At 42.3% G+C, this 24096-nt stretch overlaps 1 protein-coding gene across 3 annotated transcripts in view; it reads left to right on the top strand.

Moving 5' to 3' along the window:
* The window catches only part of LOC148543461 (uncharacterized), a 61403-nt gene extending 37543 nt beyond the window's left edge, over nt 1-23860 (top strand). Inside the window, exons 6-8 of one of the 3 annotated variants that reach the window (XM_088482638.1) lie at nt 5406-5561; nt 8775-8871; nt 11788-11962. The gene's annotated coding sequence lies outside the window, so the exon portion shown is untranslated. Of the gene's footprint in view, nt 1-5405; nt 5562-8774; nt 8872-11787; nt 11963-23818 lie in introns of those variants that run through there. The other 2 variants (XM_088482175.1, XM_088442698.1) reach the window with 2 other exon arrangements.
* Nucleotides 23861-24096: the final 236 nt, after the last annotated feature.

Genomic DNA, 24096 nt, shown 5'->3' with positions numbered 1-24096 from the left:
AAGAGGGCCAAATGTAATAGGCCATGATTTGTGGAAGCCGCCATGATCCCAGCAAGATAGTCTTTACATTTAAAGCAGCAATTAGGTAAGAGGCAATATTAGTTTTAAACCGAGTGACTATCTCACCAGAATTGTGCCGGCTCCTGTAAATCATGGGCTATTACATTTGGTCCAGAAACTTTAATATCTACACTAGGGGGTAAATTTACTAAAGTGAGAGTTTTTAGAAGTGAGTTTTAGAAGAGATGTTGCCCATAGCAACCAATCAGATTCTACTTAACATTTAACTAGCACCTTCTAGAAGATAATAGCTAAAATCTGATTGGTTGCTATGTGCAACATCTCTTCTAATGTAGCAATCTGCCAGCGATACGATATCGCTGCCAGATCGCTATGCACCCTCCCTGGTGTGCTGGGTGATTGATATCGATCACCCAGCATACCACATACTTAACATCAACTATAGCGACCCGTGATCATCAATCACGGGTCCCTATAGTAACTTACTTGATATCGAGCAAGTTGACCGGCATGCACGGCCGATGGACGATATCACTATCATCCATGCGTGGGCACGCATCGCTGGTCGATGGTAAGTTGGTAGGGTAATTTTTAATGAGCGATTTAAATGATAACGTTAATGATAACGATATCATTATCGGTCAAACTCACTTCTAAGAACTATTAATTTAGTAACTTTACCCCTAGTGGTCAAAAGATTTACAACAACCCCATTTTTTTCAGTTTTTATTGAAACTTCAGTAATTCAAGTTAATAAGTCCAGCTAATAATAACTCCAGTTAATAACCTTACATAGGGAAGTGGTGAGCTGCTAGTTAGAGGATAAGGAAAAATAGCCTAACTTGATGTAAATTTCAGAGTTTAAAGAAAACACCTTTGTCAGGGGACACACAATAGGCTAAGAACTTACAGCTGTTCTGCAGCAATGATAAAGAGGCTTGCCTGGGCCATGATATACCGCCAGTGGTCTACTGAAGACTGGAAGAAGGTCTTATGGGCTGATGAATCCAAATGTTAAATCATTGGCTCACCATGCAGGGTTTTGTACGCTGTAGAGTAAACGAAAGGATGGTTCATCAATGTGTGGGGTATAATTACTAGGCCTCAACTTGTAAAAGCCACCATTTCTACACATGTTTATGACCAAAATGCGGTGTACGCCGCACTGTGCATGCGCAGCAATTGTTTTGCAACTACGCTCGCACAGAGGAGTCAGTTGCAGAGTGAGTAACAGATAGTCACTGGTTGGGGGCGATAACAGGGGGTGACTAGAGAAATGCAGCCGTGTCTGACCGATTAAACGCCATTTCATGGGTGGGCATAAATGAGCCATTCCGATCTCCTTCACAGCATGAGAGCTCTCTGCGTGTCTGTCGCTGTGTGTGAGACAGGTCAGACTTGTCGCATACGCTGCATGGCTGCCTGATCTGCGTTGATGTTACCGATGGTTATGGTGGTGTGAGACATTGGACGGCTATGAGAAGGCAGCAGTGGGCGTCCCTATGCCCGGGCAAGCTTTGGAAACATTAGTATATTTTCGTAATTGCGACCCATAAAAAATCGCCGCTGCGACTTCATTAGCATCCATCTCTGAATCAGGCCCTCTGTTTGATTTCCATTGTAGAAAGAACATACATGCCTACTCTCCCGGAACCTGTATGAGGCTCACAATATTTTGGGTAGCCCCCCGCAACCCCCCGGTAGAGCAGGCACTTCCACATTCTGCCCACTTCATAGTGAAGTGGGCAGAATGGGGAGAATCGTACCGTGATTCCGTGATCTGTCGGGAGGGGGCGGGGCTTAATGATGCGTTTCTATGATAATTACGTTATTTAGCCCCACCCCCTACCTAAATGTCTGTGATTCCTGGAATTTCATTGTGAGGGGAGGGGCCTAATGACACGATTATCTGCCCCGCCCCCATCACTGCCCACCGGAATCTAGGGATAAAGACTTCTTCCGGACAGCAGACTACAAATGTCGGTAGGTATGAGAAAGAATGACTGTGAGTCCAAAATGGGAATTAAATCTTGTTCAATGAGACATTAAACTGCATGTACTTCACTAAGAGCTGGGAAATGTGGTTGTTCTAAATCTTGTGATTGATAGTGTATATTGTCTTACTGACCACTCACCAATAGTAATTATACTACAACCATAAGGTCAGTAATGTGGGTGCTTATAACGGGATCAGTATGATTTACCGCATGGCCGGAGGTTCAAATCCTGGCAGCAGCAGCCCGACAGAGGAGGAAATCCTGATGGTCTAGAGAGGTAAGTATAACTAATCTAATTCCCCCCATAACCCTAACTCTTCTTTAGGGTGCCTAACACTAACCTCCCCCCCAGTGCCTAACCCTAATCCCCACTCTAAGTGCCTAAACCTAACCTCCCCTTCCCCGCCACCTAAACCTAAGTCCCCTCGGGGGGTGCCTAACCCTACACTCCACGCGGAGGCCCTGGGGCAACTAAGCTAAAGGGGCCCCCTCCAAGCCAGTTGAAGCCTACACCCCCTGTAAGCCACATGGAGCATATCCTCCCCTCCTACCCTCATCCCCCTGATTACTCACCTCCTCTGATTCTGGCTGTTACATCACAGTCAGTGCTGCTGCATACAGCGCAGAGTATCTCCTGAGGCCACACATCAGTGATCAGCTTCACGGACATCATGTGTCACGTGACAATGATGAGGGGACTCGGGAGCTGCTCTGCGCTGTATACAGCAGTACTGACAGTGCTGCTGCATTCAGAACACAGGGCCGTGGCAGCTGAGCCCCCATCCGGGAAGATACTTGTTCTTGACAGAGTCACACCGACCCTATGTGGGGACCCCTCTGTGTGTGTGGGGTCACAGAGCGATCGCCCCTGTCACCCCCTCTTAATCAGGTCCTGCTCACGGTTGATGGTGACCTTCACCGGGAGGGTAAACGGTCATCACAGGCACTGGTGATGCAAGGGTGTGTGGGAATGGGTGTGTGGGTGTGCAAGGATCACTGATACAAAAAGGAATTGTACAAGGACAGGACACACACACAGAGTCTATACTCACCATTGTAATAATTGTCACCTTGCTTGAGGGTCACACAGCACCTGTGAGGAGATATTACACAGCCACCCACACAACTACCTCCATACTAACCTAACAATGTGCCACCCGACTAACCAACCGCTACCTAACATAACACGGCCCTAACTACAACTGGCCTAGTGTGACACAACAATACACAATAACTCAGGTGTGGTGCACTATGCTAAAGGCTGAGGGGCTGATTCAGAGGTGGACGCTATGGCTGCATCTTTCTGCTCAGCGCACCTGCAAATCTCTTCTAATGCTGCAGCCGATGGGCTTCCTACTGAGACGCCCACCGGCTGCTTCTCTAATATGCCGATTGTGTACAAAGATGCACCATCGGTCATACCATCGGACATTAGAGTAGCTCAGAATGTCCATCGTAACATGGCTGCCAGTGCAGTGGGTAGTGTGGCAGCGGTCAACCCCTCACACCGGAGATACCAACAAGGGGAGTATGCAATGTCCATGGGCTTAGCACCCAAGTTTAAATTGCCCATGAGTCAAGCACCCGACATGTCACCCCTACAGGCTTAGCGCCCAAGGCATAGTGCCACAAGATAAATAAGCCCCCATAGGACTAGTGCTGAAAGATGCTGATATATGTGTGCTATAGGTGGTGGTATGCAGAGTAAAATAGCAACACCAGCAGAATTCCAAATACACTAAACAAGTTTAAATTGCCCATGAAATGTCTCCTGCACAGGGTTTGCATCCAAAGCTAAATCATCTCACAAGGCCTAGTGCCACAAGATAAATAAGTCCCCACAGGCCTAGTGCCACAGGATAAATAAGTCCCCACAGGCCTAGTGCCACAGGATAAATAAGTCCCCACAGGCCTAGTGCCACAGGATAAATAAGTCCCCACAGGCCTAGTGCCACAGGATAAATAAGTTCCCACAGGCCTAGTGCCACAAGATAAATAAGTCCCCAGAGGCCTAGTGCCACAGGATAAATAAGTCCCCACAGGCCTAGTGCCACAGGATAAATAAGCCCTCATATGCCTAGTGCCACAGGATAAATAAGTCCCCACAGGCCTAGTGCCACAGGATAAATAAGTCCCCACAGGCCTAGTGCCACAGGATAAATAAGCCCTCATATGCCTAGTGCCACAGGATAAATAAGCTCTCATATGCCTAGTGCCACAGGATAAATAAGTCCCCACAGGCCTAGTGCCACAGAATAAATCATCCCTCATAGTGCCGCAAGATAAATAAGCCCTTAACACTAAACCGTCCATGACGCATCAAAATTTTAATGCGATGCATCCCGCCACTCTTCGTATGCATGCCAGCGTTAATTACGACGGTAAGTATGGAGAAAACTGCAAAGGACAGCTCTCTCAGTAAGATCTGTTGTTTGCAATAGAAGAACTTCCAGGTCTATGACCCAGATGTCCCCCTGGCGTCCTCCTGTGCATGCGCAGATGGAAGTGGCCCACAGGGGGTGCTGGGAGGGGTCCGATTAGATTGCTTAACAGGCAGGTGTAGATTGGAATGGAAAACCAGTCCAGGAAATTTCTGGAAGCAGCCCTAATGAGGGCGGGGTCTGTCATGGGGGGGATACACCCTCTTCATAGGACCTAATTCACTTGCAGCCTTCCTTGTATTTTTTGCAGCAATTGTGTCTGTAACATTATGCTAATGTGGCTACAGAGCCCTTCCCTGGTGCACATCCATGCATCTGACTCAGGGTCTCATTCAGACCCGCTCGCGAGCGCTGTACGCTCACAAGTGGGTCGATGGTGCCCAAATGCGCATGCGCACGACGGAGGCGAGACCCACAGCTATGCGAGCGTCCAAAAGGCCGGACGGAAAAAAAAAAAACATGCCCTGATTCAGAGCGGGCGCTAGTTCAGAGCGTCCGGCTCTGAATCAGGCCCTCAGTCCTATGATACTGTATACTATGCCTTAGTGGTACTTGCTATATAAAATAACTACAATGAGGACATGTATATTTACATAATGTCACTGCAGATCGCAGTCACCATTATTGTCTATGGGGGACTACGATCTCAGCCCTATGTACCAAACACCAAAACGCAAAGTTTGGCCCCATTAATTTTCACTATCTTCAGATATCCAGACGTGCACATATATTTTAATGGTTTTTCATTATATTTGCACCACCATACACATTATTATTATTATTACCAGTTATTTATATAGCGCACACATATTCCGCAGCGCTGTACAGAGTATATTTTGCCATTCACATCAGTCCCTGCACCACACATAGTATGTTTGATACACTATTTTTATTCTGTGCACTGATATTTACATTTGTCTCATTGATTTGATACACATTGTTGCAGTGCCTTACCTCCTGGTGATGCAGCTCGCCGTGCGTCCGCGGTTGCTTAGTGACGAGCTTGGATCCCCTGCTTCCCCCGGAAATCCCGCTGGCCGTGCTGTGGGGACGTCCAGCGCTGAAACAATCCGAGTTATTAATTTGCTCACTCCTTTATAAGGTAAGCACGATTGTATTTTCATGTTTGCTCGTTAATGTACAGTCCGGATGAAAAGGTCTTAGGACCTTGAAACATCGATTACATCTGTATCTTATGATTTTGTTTACTTAAACACATTTGAACACCATTGGATTTTGGAGTGCTGCCTCAGTTTTCTTACAATTGTGGTGCTGCCATGTATCATTACAGGAAATACTTGCATATATATATATATATATGGAATGAGCGGGTTCGGATTTCTGAAATCCGAGCCCCCTCGATCCGAGGCTGATCCGTGTCAGGTTCGACTTTTCCCGCCTGACTCGGATCTGAAATCGAGGCAAAACGTCATCATCCCGCCTTCCGGGTCTCGCGGGTTTTGGATTCTATATAAGGTACCCGCGTCGGCGCCATTTTCTCATTCGGCTGTGGACAGTGAAGAGCGAGGGTGGGAGTTAGGGCTGGCTGTGTAGTGTAGTGCAGTGTAGTGTTGTGCTGTGCTGTGCTGCGCTGTGCTGCTGTTATCCATAGGGGCTGTGTCCACTCCTCCAAAGTCCATAGGGGCTGGCTGGACTGTGTTGTGCAGTCAGTTGTCCATAGGGGCTGTGTCCACTCCAAAGTCCTGTGTAGTGTCCCAGTCCTAAAGGGGTGCTGTAGTGTTCTCCAGGGGGTGCTCTGTCCATCAGGGGTGCTCCCCCCAAGTGCAAAAAAAAATAATATTTTTCCTGGGTTTGTGAATTGTGTGCGCAGTAGCCGCACGTGCATCCACAAAGTAGCGCCAAGCGTGCGCCTGTGTCATAAGTAAAGGGCCGGCTGGCTTGACTGTTAAAGGGTGCTGTAACCCCCAAAGTGCACTCCAAACAAAATAAAAAAATATTTTCTGTGTTTGTGAATTGTGTGCACTGTGGCTGCACGTGCATCAACAAAGGAGCAGCGCCAAGCGTGCGCCTGTGTCCCATAACTAAAGGGACGGCTGGCTTGTCCGTTAAAGGGTGCTGTAACCCCCAAAGTACACTCCAAACAAAAAAAAAAAGATTTTCTGTGTTTGTGAATTGTGTGCACTGTGGCTGCACGTGCATCAACAAAGGAGCAGCGCCAAGCGTGCGCCTGTGTCCCATAAGTAAAGGGCCGGCTGGCTTGTCCGCTAAAGGGTGCTGTAGCCCCCAAAGTACACTCCAAACAAAATAAAAATATATTTTCTGTGTTTGTGAATTGTGTGCACTGTGGCTGCACGTGCATCAACAAAGGAGTAGCGCCAAGCGTACGCCTGTGTCCCATAAGTAAAGGGCCGGCTGGCTAATTTCTTAAAGGGTGGTGTAACCCACAAAGTGCACTAGTCTCCAACAAAAATAAAAAATTATTTTCTGTGTTTGTGTGCGCCTTAGCCGCACGTATATATCAATATAACATAAATGGAGGACCAAACTTTCTCCGATAAAAATAAAATAGGGAAAGATCCACTTCCTCCTATTGCTGTTGCTGCTGCTGGGAGTTGTTCATCATCCCAGAGAGGAAGTAGGAACACCACTACTTTTACTAAACAATTGACCCTCCAACAGTCCTTAGCGAGGAGGGTGAAGTACGACAGCAGTCATCCTGAAGCAAAACGTATAACTGAGGCCTTGACTGCTATGTTGGTGTTAGACGTGCGTCCGGTATCCGCCATTAGTGCAGTGGGATTTAGACAATTGATGGAGGTAGTGTGTCCCCGGTTCCAAATCCCATCTAGATTCCACTTCACTAGGCAGGCGATACCGAGACTGTACAGAAACGTCAGAAAAAGTGTCCTCAGTGTCCTGAAAAATGCTGTTGTACCCAATGTCCACTTAACCACGGACATGTGGACAAGTGGAACAGGGCAGACTAAGGACTATATGACTGTGACAGCCCACTGGGTAGATGTATCACCTTACGCAGCAACAGCAGCAGCGTCACCAGTAGCAGCATCTCAGAAACGCCAGCTCGTTCCAAGGCAGGCTACGCTGTGTATCAACGGTTTCAGTAAGAGGCACACTGCCGACAACCTCTTAGAGAAACTGAGGGAAATCATCGCCCAGTGGCTTACCCCACTTAGACTCTCCTGGGGATTTGTGATATCTGACAACGCCACCAATATTGTGCGGGCATTACATCTGGGCAAATTCCAGCACATCCCATGTTTTGCTCACACAATAAACTTGGTGGTGCAGAATTTTCTGAAAAGCGACAGGGGCGTGCAGGAGACGCTTTGGGTGGCCCGAAAAATTTCTGGCCACTTTTGCCATTCAGCGACTGCGTGCCGAAGACTGGAGCGTCAGCAAACACTCTTGAACCTGCCCCACCATCACCTGAAGCAAGAGGTTGTGATGCGGTGGAACTCAACCCTCTATATGCTTCAGAGGATGGAGGAGCAGCAAAAAGCCATTCAAGCCTATATGAATGATTTCCGTGTTGTGCAAGGTTCTCCAGCCCTTCGAACTTGCCACACGTGAAGTCAGTTCAGACACTGCCAGCTTGAGTCAGGTCATTCCCCTCATCAGGCTTTTGCAGAAGCAGCTGGAGAAAGTGAAGGAGGAGCTAAGATGGAGCGATTCCACTCGGCATGTGGGACTTGTGGATGAAGCCCTTCATTCGCTTTGCCAGGATTCCAGGGTGGTCAATCTGTTGAAATCAGACCACTACATTTTGGCCACCGTGCTCGATCCTAGGTTTAAAGCCTATGTGGTGTCTCTCTTTCCAGCCGACACAAGCCTTCAGAGGTGCAAAGACCTGCTGGTGAAAACACTGTCAGCTGAAGCGGAATGTGACACATCAACAGCTCCTTCTTCATTTTCTCCCGCAACTGGGGCTGCCAGGAAGAAACTTAGGCATCCTAAGCAACCCGCTGGTGGTGATGCAGGGCAGGCAGGACCAAGTTTGTACATCTGGTCTGGACTGAAGGACCTGGCAACAATTTCTGACACTGTCACTGCATATGATACTGTCACTATTGACAGAATGGTGGAGGATTACATCGGTGACAGCATCCAAGTAGGCATGTCAGACAGTCCTTACCTGTACTGGCAGGAAAAAGAGGCAATTTGGAGGCCCCTGTACAAACTGGCTCTATTTTACCTGAGTTGCCCCCCCTCCGGTGTGTACTCCGAAAGAGTGTTTAGTGCAGCCGGGAACCTTGTCAGCGAAAGGCGTAGGAGGTTGCTTCCACAAAATGTGGAGAAGATGATGTTCATAAAAATGATTTATCAACTCTTCCAGGGAGACCAGCCTCCAGAACGTACAGAGAGACCTGTGGTGGTGGATTCCAGCGGGGACGAGTTAATACTCTGTGAGGATGTACACAACACTGAAGAGGGTGAGGAATCGGTGGATGAGGAGGATGAGGACGACATCTTGCCTCCGTAGAGCCAGTTTGTGCAGGGACAGATTAATTGCCAGCTTGTTTTGTGGGGGCCCAAACGAACCAATCATTTCAGCCACAGTCGTGTGGCAGACCCTGGCGCTGAAATGATTGGTTTGCTAAAGTATGCATGTCCTGTTTATACAACATAAGGGTGGGTGGGAGGGCCCAAGGACAATTCCATCTTGCACCTCTTTTTTTTCTTTGCATTTGCATTATGTACAGTTTGGGGCCTAGTTTTTCAAACTGCCATCCTGTCTGCCACTGCAATGCCACTCCTAGATGGGCCACGTGTTTGTGCCGCCCACTCGTATCGCTTAGCATAGTCATCCAGCTACCTCGGTGCAACCTTTTGCACATAAAAACACTATTGTGAGGTGTGAGGTGTGCAGAATAGACTGGAAATTAGTGGAAATTAAGGTTATTGAGGTTAATAATAGCATATGAGCAGAAATACCCACAAATTCTGTGATTTTAGCTGTTTTTATGCTTTTTAAAAAAAATAAAAAAAATACAGATCCAAAACACAAAACCCAGAACCCAAAACACGGAAGGGTGGTTTTGGCAAAACCAATCCAGATCCAAAACACGAAGAAAGATCCAGATCCAAAACCAAAACACAAAACACGAAAAGTGGCCGGTGCACACCTCTAATATATATATATATATATTTAACAAAAAACACTTAGAGGGTGCACCAAGCACATAAAAATCTTTAGCTGGAGACAATAGCTTAAACACTATATTGTAGCGATGGGAGGAAGTTCCAATCAGAAATGTCATATGCTGAACACTGATGAAAATGTTCCTTTCTTTGAGAAACCTTCTGCTGATTTTTTCTCAATAACGGTTCTAAAAAAGACCCTCTCACCAAAAAACACATCAGTAATGATCCAATGCCACAGTTTGGGAGAAATAAGTATCCTGCTTCTACCCACACAGGGGTTAGATCTTTTATAGCAGGTTCCTCCCTTAGGGCAATCGGATTCCACAGATTAATACAGGTTGAGTCTCCCATATCCAAACATTCCGAAATACAGAAGTTTTGGGGCTTGACTGAGAAAATTAACCTTTGATCTTTGATGGTTCAATGTACCAAAACTTTGTCTAAGGCACAAATTATTACAAATATTGCATACAATTACCATCAGGCTGTGTGTATAAGGTGTATATGAAACAACTGAATTTTATGTTTGTACACAAAGTTTGTTTGAGCCACAAAATTATTGAAAATATTGTATAAAATTACCTGCAGGCTGTATGTATAAGGTGTATATAACACATAAATGCATTCTGTGTGTATATTTGGGTCCCATTCCTAAGATATTTCATTATGATATGCAAATATTCCAAAATACGGAATATTCCGTTATCCATAATACCCCTGGTCCCAAGCATTTTGGATATTGGAGACTCAACCTGTATATATAAAATCAGATCTTAGTATATCAATAACAATTATTCTGTACACACAGGTATAGTTATCTAATATGTAGATGAATACACCATATCCACACATAGCCGCTCCATGGGGTTTAAAAGACAGTTTTATAGAGCAAGATCTATTAGGGATAGTTTCCCAAATACACAGGAGAACCTCCAGATGTAGTGATGAGCTCACTTATTCTCATTTGGGAAAAAAATCCTGTGTCCAAACAAGATATCCCAAGGTGGAGATTATATGCATGTATAAGGAATCCAACCTGGTGGCCATTTTACTAAGCAGACCCCTATCTGGTGGCCAGTATACTAAGAAGACCCCAATCTGGTGGCCAGTATTCTAAGCAGACTCCAATCTGGTCGTCGGTATGCTAAGCAGACCCCAATCTGGTGGCCAGTATACTAAGCAGACCCCAATCTGATACTCAATTAGGTATGTGTTGTATAAAACAGTCCCATAATCTGATGGCTAATATATAGTAGATGTCCAATTTAATTGTGCATTAAACAGGCTTCAAAGATGGGTTAGTAATTTATCATCTACACTTTATTCAGGTTCATCAGTGGGGATGGAATGGGATAATAAGACAAGAGGCTGGGTAGAGACCCTTTGACCCTGCATCTGTATATGCTATTGGTTATACCAACATTGTGCTGTATTTTTGCAATTCCTGTCAATGGACATTCCAGTGGCCCATTTGTTGCAATGGAGTTGTGTGCTACACATAGACACTCTATTGAAATCAATAGGAAATGAATTGACAGGAATGGAGCCTCATAGCGTTGCTAAATATTATTTTTTTCCCATGTCAGCAGAGATTCATTGAATCTGTACTGATTTATGGGTAAAGCAAAGAATCCCCATGACTCACCTCACAGTCTACCAATCACAACAGCTAGTATAGGAAACCACTTGTAATTGGCTGAGCCAGCTCATAGTCATTCTGCAGAGAAAGTCTGAGCTGAACTGTTTGTGTCTTCCATTGTTGTTGTTTTTTTTTTATTTCTTGCGGATTACACATTAAGAAAATACCAATACATTACAAGAAGAAGAAAATCCATTTGACTACCAATTAAAAAGATTTTCCTGTAGATAAAAATATTTAAAATGTATTTGCCTTAAAAATTAAGAAGATCCCATTAAATGACAAATTAAAAATATTTTATTGTGGATTCCATATGCTGTATAACACAATCCCATTGGATTACAATTTAAAAATTGGGATAAAAATGACTTTTTTTCACATAACTAAAACTATGATTGCTTACACTTTGTCATTACATAATTTTCATTAGAATTATTTGGGGAATTGTATTCTGGTTTCCCTGTCATTGCTGTTATACTTAGAGTATTCTCACTATTGTTAAAACATAAATGTTTAATTCTTCCTTTGAATTGATGATCTGAAACTTTAATTGAATTCCCTTTAGATCAAGACTACAGCTGGTTGTAGCGCTCGTTCTGTCATCCATCTGGAATGTGCCCATAGAAGGTGATGAAAAGATCCGCTTGGGCTGAGGCCGTCACCTTGCTGCATTGTTCAATAACACCATTGGCCACTTATCAAATAACATCTTACCAATTAAATAAACATCATTGGTGATATTAGTGGTTTCAATTCATTACATTCCATAATTTATTTTTTATGTCCTTATTTTATTGTAATTAATTTGTAACATTATTAATAGATCTCATAAGGTTTATGTTAGGGCAGTAGCAGTAGAGAGATGATAAGACCTTTAGAACTTGAGGCCTTCACCCTTAGCAACCTGCACTTGTGCATTAGCAAAAAGAAAGTTTTCGAGCAGTTGACGCTTTTGGCTGTAGTCAAGAAGATTAGGGTCTGAGGGGTCAGATATATAGACTTGATAAGCTGAAGAAACTGACTGGTAAAGCGAATCATACTTCTGCTGATACTCCCGCCATCTCCGGGCCTAATAAGCAATGATATAACCTCTAAGAACAGCTTTAAAAGTTGCCCAGAAAAGGGCAGGGTCTTACTAATGCTCCAGATTATCATCGGTAAAGTCCTGCCATTTATTCTGAAGATATTGAGTAAAATGATCAGAGTGGCTCAATGAAGTCGGGAACCGCCAGAATCTAGAAGAAACAGCAGGATTCCTGGTAGTGAAACAAACAGATATAGTGGCGTGATCAAATATAACTATATCATGTTTATCAACTGAGGCAACCCTTGAAAGCACCGGACCAGAGAGCACAAAGTAGTGTATTCTTGAAGAAGTGTGGTGTACATAAGAGTGAAAAGTGTAAGTTCTATCAGAGGGGTTGAGAACCCTCCAAACATCGTGAAGGTTATGGACATTTTGAAGTAAATGTATACCGGCATCTCCTAAGGTAGGCCTAAGAGAAGACACTCCAGATCTATCTAAATGGTGGCCTGCTACACTATTTAAATCTCCACCCACTATTAAATTTTGGGTGGTACGTTACAAGTTAGATATAGCATTGAAATATTGTGTATTAGGGGTTGTAGGGGTGTAAAGGTTAAGTAATGTGTATAATGTGCCTCGTATAAGTACATCAAGTCGTATAAATTGACCTTCCCCATCCAATACTGAATCCACTATTGAGGAGTATTGTAATCGTTTATGGAATAAAATTGCTACACCGCGTTTTTTAGAAGTAAAAAAAGCAGAGACACTTTCCCTGATCCAATTATCCCTTAGAGTCATGGACTGAGAGGTAGCCCAATGAGTCTCCTGTAAAAATACAATGCCTGGAGACAATTTTTTCAGATAGGTACACACCTTTCTACGTTTCATGGGGGAGTTCAAACTGTGTACATTTCACGATGCCACATGGACTGAGTCAGATACGTGTCTCAAAGGGTCGCTACAGTTATAAGCAGCCAATAACCCACACCTGTTTTGTTAAAGAACAATATGTAAAGCATATTTACCAACGTTTCTGATCCCCCATCCCAGGCAGTGGAGGATACAGATGTCCACCTCAAGGTTCCGTGCCGACCGCGCCCACCAACTCTCCCACAAAGGAAAAATATGTTGATAGTTAGCCTATACATCAATGCAACCACAATTTTGTTCCAATCTTTACATTTTCCAATCAATTGAAGGAAATCACCATTATGACACTGCATACTGGCATTAGAAACATTGACAAATTGGACGACATTCAATTGCAATAATAAAAACATGAAGGTAAGAAAATAAAAAGAGAAGAAATAATATCAGGAGAAAAATCCCTCAACAAAGAGTGAAGAATTTTTAAACATTTGTTTCTCTCTAATATAAAGTATACTAATGAAAACAGTTCCCTCGTCTTTCATCCATGGGAACCAGAGAAGAGGTCATCAGAGGATGATAGAGTGGAGATAACTTGTCTCGCTGATCGAGGATCATCAAAAAAGTAAACCTTTCCCTTAATTGTGATTTTAAGCTTAGCAGGAAATAGTAGAAATAGTAAAGAGAATTGATTGTGATTTTCAAATAATATTTTAAATATTGGGGAAAATTCTCTACGTTTCTGTTAGACCGCTGCCAAAAAATCCTGAAATATCAAGATCTTCTGACCATCTACCATTACAGAGGCAGCCTAATGGTACATTTGTAATACCAATTCTTTATCTCTAAAATTTAAATATCTTGCAATGAGCGGTCTGGAGTGACTGTCTGATGAGTCTCTTTCAGGGCCTAGCATACGAGCCTGTTCAATAATCATAGAGTTGTCAGAATTGGGGAGACCTAATGCACTATTTAAGTCTGTTTGTAAGTATTGTGTCAAGGCTCAGCCCGTGATGGATTCTGGAATTCCAATAAATCTTAAACTATTACGACGACTTCTGTTCTCCAAGTCATCAATTTTATCTACCAAGGATTTAATAGTGACCTTGTGCGTATCAGATGAGGATTGAAGTGTTACAGTGTTATCCTCATTATCACTTGTTCTTTGTTCTAAAGTTACTATTCTTTTAGTATGAGACTCCAATTGAGATACCACAAAGGATAAAGTGTTTCCAAACTCCTGAAACTGTTGTTCCATAATTGGCTTAATCACTAAAAGCATTTCCTGTGCTGCTGCTGTAGCAGACGGAGAAGCTATATGGGCAGGAAGAGTCTGTGCTTGAGGTTCATAGAGGTAGATGGACGGAGAGGCTGGCGGAGAGTCCCAGCCACTAGGAGAACAAGGGGAGACATTGGGCTTATTTTGAGGAGTCTACCATGTTTTTGGCTGGGTGTGGGTCAAGATATTTATGCATAACCTACACAAATAAATATGTTAGAGGGCACCGTGGGTTGTAGAGAGACACACAATAAAAATAATGCTATCACATAACTATGACATAAGCACTAAAAAGGATAAAAGGTTACAACGTTCTTACATTCCAAACATCTCAGAAATATATGAAAATCTGATTGTAGCAAATAGCTATACATGGAGCGTTGAATAGAAAAAAATAACACAAAACAAATTCAAAATGACAACGAATGAAGAATATAAAACCTTCTTTCAGTATGTATAGCGTACAATGTACAATACAATACAATTCAATACAAATTACATTGCACAAGACACACCAAAAAAAACCAATGAAGCAGAAATCCATGCTAGAAAATATACAAACAATAAATAATACACGGATAATAATATTAATAATTTTACAGAGAAACAAGGTGCTAGGCCGTTAAAGTGACAGCTGCGCCTGGCGCTTCCTCTTTATGGAGCTAATTTCCAGTGATTAGTAGTTACCGGGGGCCGATCTGTGTGTATAGCCTTTGCCGGTAATTTATCCCTTATTGAAAACAGTGATTTTGGAGCGCATAAATTGCAAAAAATATATTCCACTTTCCAAAAAGCTAGAAGCTTCTTTAAAATGTGTCCTCCTAGGAAGACACACCCACTGGTAATCACAATCAAACAATATTTACTCGAAAAATTAAATACAAAAAAAATAATCAAAAATAGAAAGGACTGAAGTATCGGTCATACTGCAGAGTAATTAAACAGGAGTGAATTCTGATAATCTGCCTCCAATATTGGGTAAAAGGGCTGTGATTGTTTCGAAATGACCTTTTTACAGTCAACTGCATACAATGCTAAGGCTGGGTGTAATCACAACAATCACCACAAGGTGGAGACAAAGCCCAAAAAATATTTGCAATGGTAAGATACGGTATATAAAATGAACAATGAAAAATAGCACCTTCAATATTAACAATGTGTGTACTCATAAATGAAGTATGACATGTCTCTGAGGGCTTTATATGCTGATCCACGCAGCCCAATACAGAATGTCCCCTCCGGAACTCCACAACATCGCCTATCAAGTCCCAGCATAAATTGGATTTGCCACGATGATCTGGAATACCACGAAGGTCCTCGACTTTAGCAGCAAATAAGAGAATAAGCAGGGGAAGAAGGAAGGGTCAGATAGGATTTGGCATGAGATAGGAGAGACCAAGGGGAGTGGAACTCACAAAAGGGAGGTAGGTAAAAAGAATAGGGAAAAGTGAAAAGGTTTAACAAGAGGTTGTTAATATGTAGAAGAGTAGACAAAACAAGGTTAGCACCTGGGGAAGGTATGTAGCCTGGCCCTTCGTTATTCAAGAGCAGACGCTGCCCGAGGTCACCAAGGTCAGGAAGCCCTGATCTCCAGTAAGTTTCTTGATCTCCCCAGGCACCAGGAAGACTAGACAGCAGTAAGGTGCAGGATCTGCCGAATCATACCTCCCATCAGCATCCACACCGATCTCCAGCAGGAGGGGGTCACACAGCCAGGAAAGTCCAATAAAGAGACCAAGCTGACAGGCAAAAGCAGGGTCCCAGCTCACCACGTCTCCCACAGCAGCAGAAGCGGTTCCTCCAGGCACCAGCCACGGGGTTCGAAGTCCCAATCAAGCAGGGTCACCTGTAGGAGGAAGGAAGGCATGCAGTCCAGGGATCCACAGCCATCACTCATAGGTAGGAGTTCTGCAGAGGGTCAGGGAGGCTCAGCGAAGGCTAACATGACAGCCCCCAGCATCCCATGGCCAAATGTACATCCGTCATCAGGGGCCTAAAAAAGGTGGCAAGGAGGTCTGCTGGTGCAGGAGGCCCCAAAAAAGAACTAGCTGAATCACTCGGTGGTAGCGGCAGCGTCCGGCGGCTACCACGGCTATGATGGAACTGCCACGTCGCGGACACTACAAATGCGAGGTTTCCAGGCGGTAAATAGACCGTGGTAAGGCTGGGAGCATAAAGTTACTCCGGAGGTCAGGCGGTGGTGCAGAGGTGTAGTTAAAGCCCAGGGACCACCAGGTATGCGGTGTAGCACAGACTGGAGCATTTATCAGGACCCGTAAAAGGTATATAGAGCAGGAGCTCAACTTTCCACGTCTGGTCAGGTTGCAAGCTAGGCCACGTCCTACCCTACTGCTTGGTTTTAGCATGGGAGCCGAAAAGATTTTTACCCGTATGAAAATTTTCCTAAACTCCAGGCTTTAAGTTTTGACTGAAAAATGAAAATTGCAAAAGTGGCCAAACTTCTGCTTAAAACTTTCAGTACCCATCCAAAATGAATCCCCGCAATGACAGAAATTGATTTTGAAGCTTGCTTTTAATATGGGAGCCAGAATGATTTTTGCCCGTATGAAAATTACCCTAAGGGCAAAATTTACTAAGTGGCGGTTTGGTGGGGGTTTCTATTCTATTCTAAACTCTGGCGGTTTGGTGGCGGTTTCTATTCTATTCTAAACCCCGGGGGTTTGGTAGCGGTTTTGCAGTGGTTTCTAAATGACAGCCCTGTTCTATTCTAAAATGTGTTTTGATGGCAGTTTTGCAGCGGTTTTGGACTTAGTAAATCTGCAGATAGCAAAACCGCCGCCAAACCAGTCAAAACACATTTTAGAATAGAATAGAACAGGGCTGTCATTTAAAGATCACTGCAAAACCGCCACCAAACCCCCGGGGTTTAGAATAGAATAGAAACCCCCACCAAACCCCCGGGGTTTAGAATAGAATAGAAACCGCCGTCAAACCACCGCTTAGTAAATTTTGCCCTAAGCCCCAGATCTTACGTTTTGACTGAAAAAAAAAAATCCAAAGTGCCCCAATTTATGCTTGTAACTTTCAATACCCATCCAAAATGAATCCTCACGGTGATTGAAATTGATTCTGGTGCTTGGTTTTAACATGGGAGCCAGAAAGATTTTTCCCCATATTGGAAATTTTCCTAAGCCCCGGACCTTACGTTTTGACTGAAAAATGAAAATTCCAAAAGTGCCCCAAATTCTCCTTGAAAATTTCAGTGTCCATCCAAAATGAATCCCCGGGGTGATTGAAACTTATTCTGGTGCTTGTTTTAACATGGCAGCTGGAAAGATTTTTCCCTGTATTGAAAATTTCCCTAAGCCCTGGACCTTAAGTTTTGACTGAAAAATGAAAATGTCAAAAGTGCCCCAATTTCTGCTTGAAACTTTAGGTACCCATCCAAAATAAATCCCCGCTGCTACAGAAGTTAATTTGTGTTCTTGGTTTACCATGGTAGCCAAAAAGATTTTTACCCATATGAAAATTTCCCTAAGCCCGGAATCTTATGTTTTGACTGTAAAACGAAAATTCCAAAAGTGCCCCAATTTCATCTTGTAACTTTCAGCACCCATCCAAAATGAATCCCGGCGGTGACTGAAATTTATTCTTGTGCTTGGATTTAACATGGGAGCTGGAAAGATTTTTCCCTGTATTGAAAAGTTCCCTAAGCCCCGAACCTTAACTTTTGATTGAAAAGTTTAAATTTCAAAAGTGCCCCAATTTCTGCTTGAAACTTTAGGTACCCATCCAAAATGAATCCCCGCTGCAAAATAAGTTAATGTGTTTTTTTTTTTAACATGGAGCCAAAAATATTTTTCCAAAATTGGAACATTTCCCTAAGCCCCGAACCTTAACTTTTGCCTGAAAAATGAAAATTCCAAAAGTGCCCCAATTCTGCTTGAAACTGTTGGTTCCCATCCAAAATTAATCCCCGCTGCAACAGAAGTTGATTTGGGTGCTTGGTGTTTTACATGGGAGCCAAAAAGATTTTTCCCTGTATTGAAAATTTCCCTAAGCTCACCTTACGTTTTGACTGAAAATCAAAAATTCCAAAAGTGCCCCAATTTCTGCTTCTAACTTTCAGTACCCATCCAAAATGAATCCCAGTGGTGATTGAAATGTATTGTTGTGCTTGGTTTTAAAATTGAAGCTGGAAAGACATTTCCCCATATGAAAATTTCATTAAGCCCGGACCTTAACTTTTGACTGAAAATGAAGATTTCAAAAGTGCCCCAATTTCTACTTGAAATTTTTGGTACCTATCCTAAATGAGTCACCGTAGTGACAGAAGTAAATTCTGCTGCTTAGTTTTAACATGGGAGCTGGAAAGATGTTTCCCTGTATGAAAATTTTCCTAAGCCCTGGACCTTAAGTTTTGACTGAAAAATGAAAATTCCAAAAGTGTCCCAATTCTGCTTGAAACTTTCGGTACCCATCCAAAATTAATCCCCGCTACAACAGAAATTTATTTGGGTGCTTGGTTTTGACATGGCAGTTGAAAAGATTTTTCCCCATATGAAAATTTACCTAAACCCTGGACCTTAAGTTTTGACTGTAGAAATGAAAATTCCAAAAGTGCCACAATTTCTGCTTGTAACTTTCAGTACCCATCCAAAATGAATCCCTGCAATGATTGAAATTGATTCTGGTGCTTGGTTTTAACATGGGAGCTGGAAAGATTTTTCCCCATATGAAAATTTCCCAAAGCCCCAGGAGGACCTTAACTTTTGACTGAAAAATGAAAATTCCAAAAGTGACTGAATTTCTGCTTGAAACTTTTGGTGCCCATCCAAAATGAATCCCCGCTGCAACAGAAGTTGATTTGGGTGCTTGGTTTTAAAATGGGAGCCAGAAAGATTTTTCCCCATATTGAAAATTTCCCTAAGCCCCAGAGCTTATGTTTTGACTGAAAAATGAAAATTCCAAAAGTGCCTCAATTTCAGCTTGTAACTCTCAGTACCTATCCAAAATGAATCCCCGCAATGATTGAAATTGATTCTGGTGCTTGGTGTTAACATGGGAGCCAGAAAGATGTTTCCCCGTATGAACATTTCCCTAAGCCCCACACCTAACATTTTGACAAAAAAATGAAAATTAAAAAAAGTACCCCAAATTCAACTTGAAACTTTCAGTGTCCATCCAAAATGAATCCCGGTGGGTGATTGAAATTTATTCTGGTGCTTGGTTTTAACACGGGAGCTGGGAAGATTTTTCCCTGTATTGAAAATTTCCCTAAGCCCCAGACCTTAAGTTTTGACTGAAAAATGAAAATGTCCAAAGTGCCCCAATTCCTGTTTGAAACTTTAGGTACCCATCCAAAATGAATCCCCGCTGCAACAGAAATTTATATGGGTGTTTGGTTTTGACATGGCAGCCGAAAAGGTTTTTACCCATATGAAAATTTCCCTAAGGCCCAGGGGGACCTTGACTTTTGACTGAAAACTGAAAATTCCAAAAGTGCCTCAAATTCTACTTGAAAATGTTAGTACCCATCCAAAATGAATCACCTTTGCGATAGAAGTTGATTTTGGTGCTTGGTTTTAACATTGGAGCCGGAAAGATGTTTCCCCATATGAAAATTTCCCAAAGCCCCAGGGAGGCCTTAACTTTTGACTGAAAAATAAAAATTCCAAAAGTACCCAATTTCTGCTTATAACTTTCAGTACCCATCTGAAATTAATCCCCACAGTCATTGAACTTGATTCTGATGCTTGGTTTTAACATGGGAGCCGGAAAGATTTTTCCTGGTATTGAAAATTTACCTAAGCCCTGGACCTTAAGTTTTGACTGAAAAATGAAAATTCCAAAATTGCCCCAATTTCTGCTTTAAACTTTCAGTACCCATCCAAAATTAATCCCCACTGCAACAGAAGTTGATTTAGGTGCTTGGTTTTAACATGGTAGAGAAAAAGATCTTTCCCCATATGAAAATTTCCCTAAACCTTAGGTCTTGAATGAAAAATTTAAATTCCAAAAGTACCCATCCAAAATGAATCACTGCAGCAACAGAAGTTGATTCTGGTGCTTGGTTTTAACATGGGAGCCGGATGTTTCGCTGTATGAAAATTTCCTAAGCCCTGGACCTGAAGATTTGACTGAAATTTTTTAATTCCAAAAGTGCCCCAATTCTGCTCGACACTTTCGGTACCCATCCGAAATGAAACCCTGCTGCAACAGAAGTTGATTTGGATGACTGGTTTTAACATGGTAGCCGAAGAGAGTTTTCCCCATATGAAAATTTCCCTAAGCCCTGGACCTTACGTTTTGACTGGAAATTTTTTTTTCAAAAAGTGCCCCAATTTCTGCTTGTAACTTTCAGTACCCATCCAAAATGAATCCCTACGGTGATTGAAATTTATTCTGGTGCTTGATTTCAAAATGGGAGCCGGAAAGATTCTATTGAAAATTTCCCTAAGCCCCGGACCTTACATCGCATTCTAACATATTTTTCCTTTTTTGCACATTTTAACACTTTTACTGTTTATTATATTTGTATTTTCACTTCTCTATCCTATATATGCAGCCATAGCTGATCTTACCTATCTTACTTTACACTTCACCTTTCTCATTACTTATTTGTCTATGTACTTTGTAAGGCGCTGCGGAACACTTGTGGCACCATATAAAAAAATTATAATAATAATAATAACAATTAGAGCAATGCCCTGCGGTGGCTCAGCTGAGCTGGTTTGGGGGGTGTCCTGCGCTCTGGATTTGAACCCTAGTATGTTAGGGACCTACCCTACAGAAGTTACCTGGATATGGTGGGTAGGCTCATAACCTTTGCCATGATTATGCTAAAAACCTCTATTTATTTATTGCAAAATGTTATTGCATAATGTATTTATTTATAATTTGTAATTTGGAGTTGTGCACCTGTGATTTGTCTTTTTCTGTGCCTGCATTAATAGTCTCAACAGGTAGCACCTCCCATTATATATATTCAGGGTGTGCAGTCTAGGACCCTTTCCTATACAAATCATATATATTTAGCAGATCTTAGTATATCTATAACAATAATAACACACAGGTGAAGTTATATAATATGTAGATGAGTACACCATATCCACACAGACACTCCATGGGGTTTAATAGACAGTTTTATAGAGCAAAGTCTATTAGGGATAGTGTCCCAAATACTCAGGAGAACCTCCAGATATAGTGATGAGCTCACTAGTCCTCAGTCCTGTTCTCCTGTCATATCAGCAGAGCAACATTTATATTCTCAATTTGTAAAAAAAAGTCCTGTGTCCAAACAAGTTATCCCAAGGTGGAGAATATCTGCATGTATAAGGAATCCAATCTGGTGGCCAGTATACTAAGCAGACCCCAATCTGGTGGCCAGTATACTAAGCAGATCCCAATCTGGTGGCCAGTGTACTAAGCAGACCTCAATCTGGTGGCCAGTATACTAAGCAGACCCCAATCTGGGGGCCAGAATACTAAGCAGACCCCAATCTGGTGGGCAGAATACTAAGCAATCCCCAATCTGGTGGCCAGTATACTAAGTAGACCCCAATCTGGTGGCCAGTATACTAAGCAGACCCCAATCTGGTGGCCAGTATAGTAAGCAAACCCCAATCTGGTGGCCAGAATACTAAGCAGACCCCAATCTGGTGGCCAGTATACTAACAAAAAGTATGGTGGTTTCTCATATCAGCTTAATGACATAGCACAGGTGCTTGTAAAGGGCGGGGTTTACACTGAACACAGAAAAAAAGGGATTTGCCCTCCAGCACACTGTAGCAAAATCAACAAAAAATACTTAAATCCTACATGATAATAGAGATTCAGAGGTATTAGTTACATACATTTGCAAATATATGAATAAGCGCCAGGCCATCGTCAAGGCTCCTCTATAACTGCATCCCTAACATTAAGGGGTTCACATCCGAGAAGCAAGGTACCCCAAAAAATTCCAGCCAAGGACCATCCCCAGGGCATCACACGAAAAGGGGAAAAAAGGTGATAGTGAAGTGTAAAGGATAGATGTGTAAAGATATATCAATAAGTGTTAATGAAATGTGAAAGAATTAAAATGACATAAATAATAAACAAACAATTAGAAAAGTGATAAAAAATATCTATGTGATTTAAGTGGTGATGCCCTGAAAAAGGTCTAGCCAGAACAACTCCGGGGGCCCCACTCCCAAACGCTCACCCCAAAATAATTATTGCTACATAATGGTAGCACCCACTCTGGGTCATATAATTACAAATTGGTGTACTGCATAATAACAGCACATGTATAAGCTGAGAGCTGACTCACCTTGGAGGTACCCCAGAAACCTCCACATGGCGCTGTAAGGACCAGCACATCCTCCCAATGCTGACTCCCTTCATACCTCTCAAGACTGCAAACAAAAAGTATGGTGGTTGCTCATAACAGCTTAATGACATAGCACAGGTGCTTGTAAAGGGTGGGGTTTACATTGAACACAGAAAAAAAGGGATTTGCCCTCCAGCACACTGTAGCAAAAGCAACAAAAATACTTAAATCCTACATGATAATAGAGATTCAACCCCACCCTTTACAAGCACCCCAATCTACTAGTGTATTAAATAGGCTTCAAAGATGGGTTATTAGTCTATCATCTACACTTTATTCCAATTCATCAGTGGGGGTGGAACAATAAATCAAGAGTCTCGGTAGATATTCCTTTACCCTGCCTCCATGCTGTATATGCCATTGGTTATACCAACATTGTGCTGTATTTTTCCCATTCCTGTCAATGGGCATTCCAGTGGCCCATTTATTCCAACTCTATTGAAATCATAGGAAATTCAAATGAATGGGACATTGACAGGAATGGAGCCTCTTAGCATTGCTAATTATATATTTCCTATGTCAGCAGAGATTCAGTTAATCTGTACTGATGTTAAAGCAAAGAATCCCCATGACTCATCTCACAGTCTACCAATCACAACAGCTAGTGTAAGAAACCACTTGTAATTGGCTGAGCGGAACTGTATGTGTCTTCCATTGATTTTTTTTTTGTAGATTACACATTAGGAAGAGTACCAATAATTTACATGAAGAAAAAAATACATTTGACTACCAATTAAAAAGATTTTCCTGTAGATAAAAATATTTTAAATGTATTTGCCTACATTAAATTAAGAACATCCCATACTTTCCTGTGGATTCCATATACTGTATAACACAATCCCATTGGATTACAAATTAAGAGTTGGGTTAAAAAACTACCTTTTTACATGACTGAAACTATGATTGGTTACACTTTGTCATTACACTTTGTCATTATATACTTTTCCTTAGAATTCTTTGGGAATTGTATTCTGGCTACAATTTCCCTGTCATTGCTGTTATACTCTTAGAGTATTCTCACTATTGTTAAATGTTTAATTATTCCTATGATTTGATTACCGAAAATTTTATTGAATTCCCTTTAGATCAAGACTACAGCTGGTTGTAGCGCAGTTTCTGTCATCCATCTGGAATGTGCCCATAGAAGGTGATGAAAAGATCCGCTTGGGCTGAGGCCGTCATCTTGCTGCATTGTCCAATAACACCATCGGCCACTCATTAAATAAACATCTTTAATTAACATCATTGGTGATTTTAGTGGTTTCAATTCATTACATTTCACAATTGAATTTTATTCTATCCTTATTTTATTGTATTCTTGTTACGTAACATTATTATTAGATCTCATCAAGGTTTATCTTAG

The sequence above is a fragment of the Taudactylus pleione genome, unplaced genomic scaffold (assembly GCF_031769625.1).
Source record: "Taudactylus pleione unplaced genomic scaffold, aTauple2 ptg000002l, whole genome shotgun sequence".
Classification (NCBI taxonomy): domain Eukaryota; kingdom Metazoa; phylum Chordata; class Amphibia; order Anura; family Myobatrachidae; genus Taudactylus; species Taudactylus pleione.
This window is presented reverse-complemented; position numbering and strand designations above follow the sequence as displayed.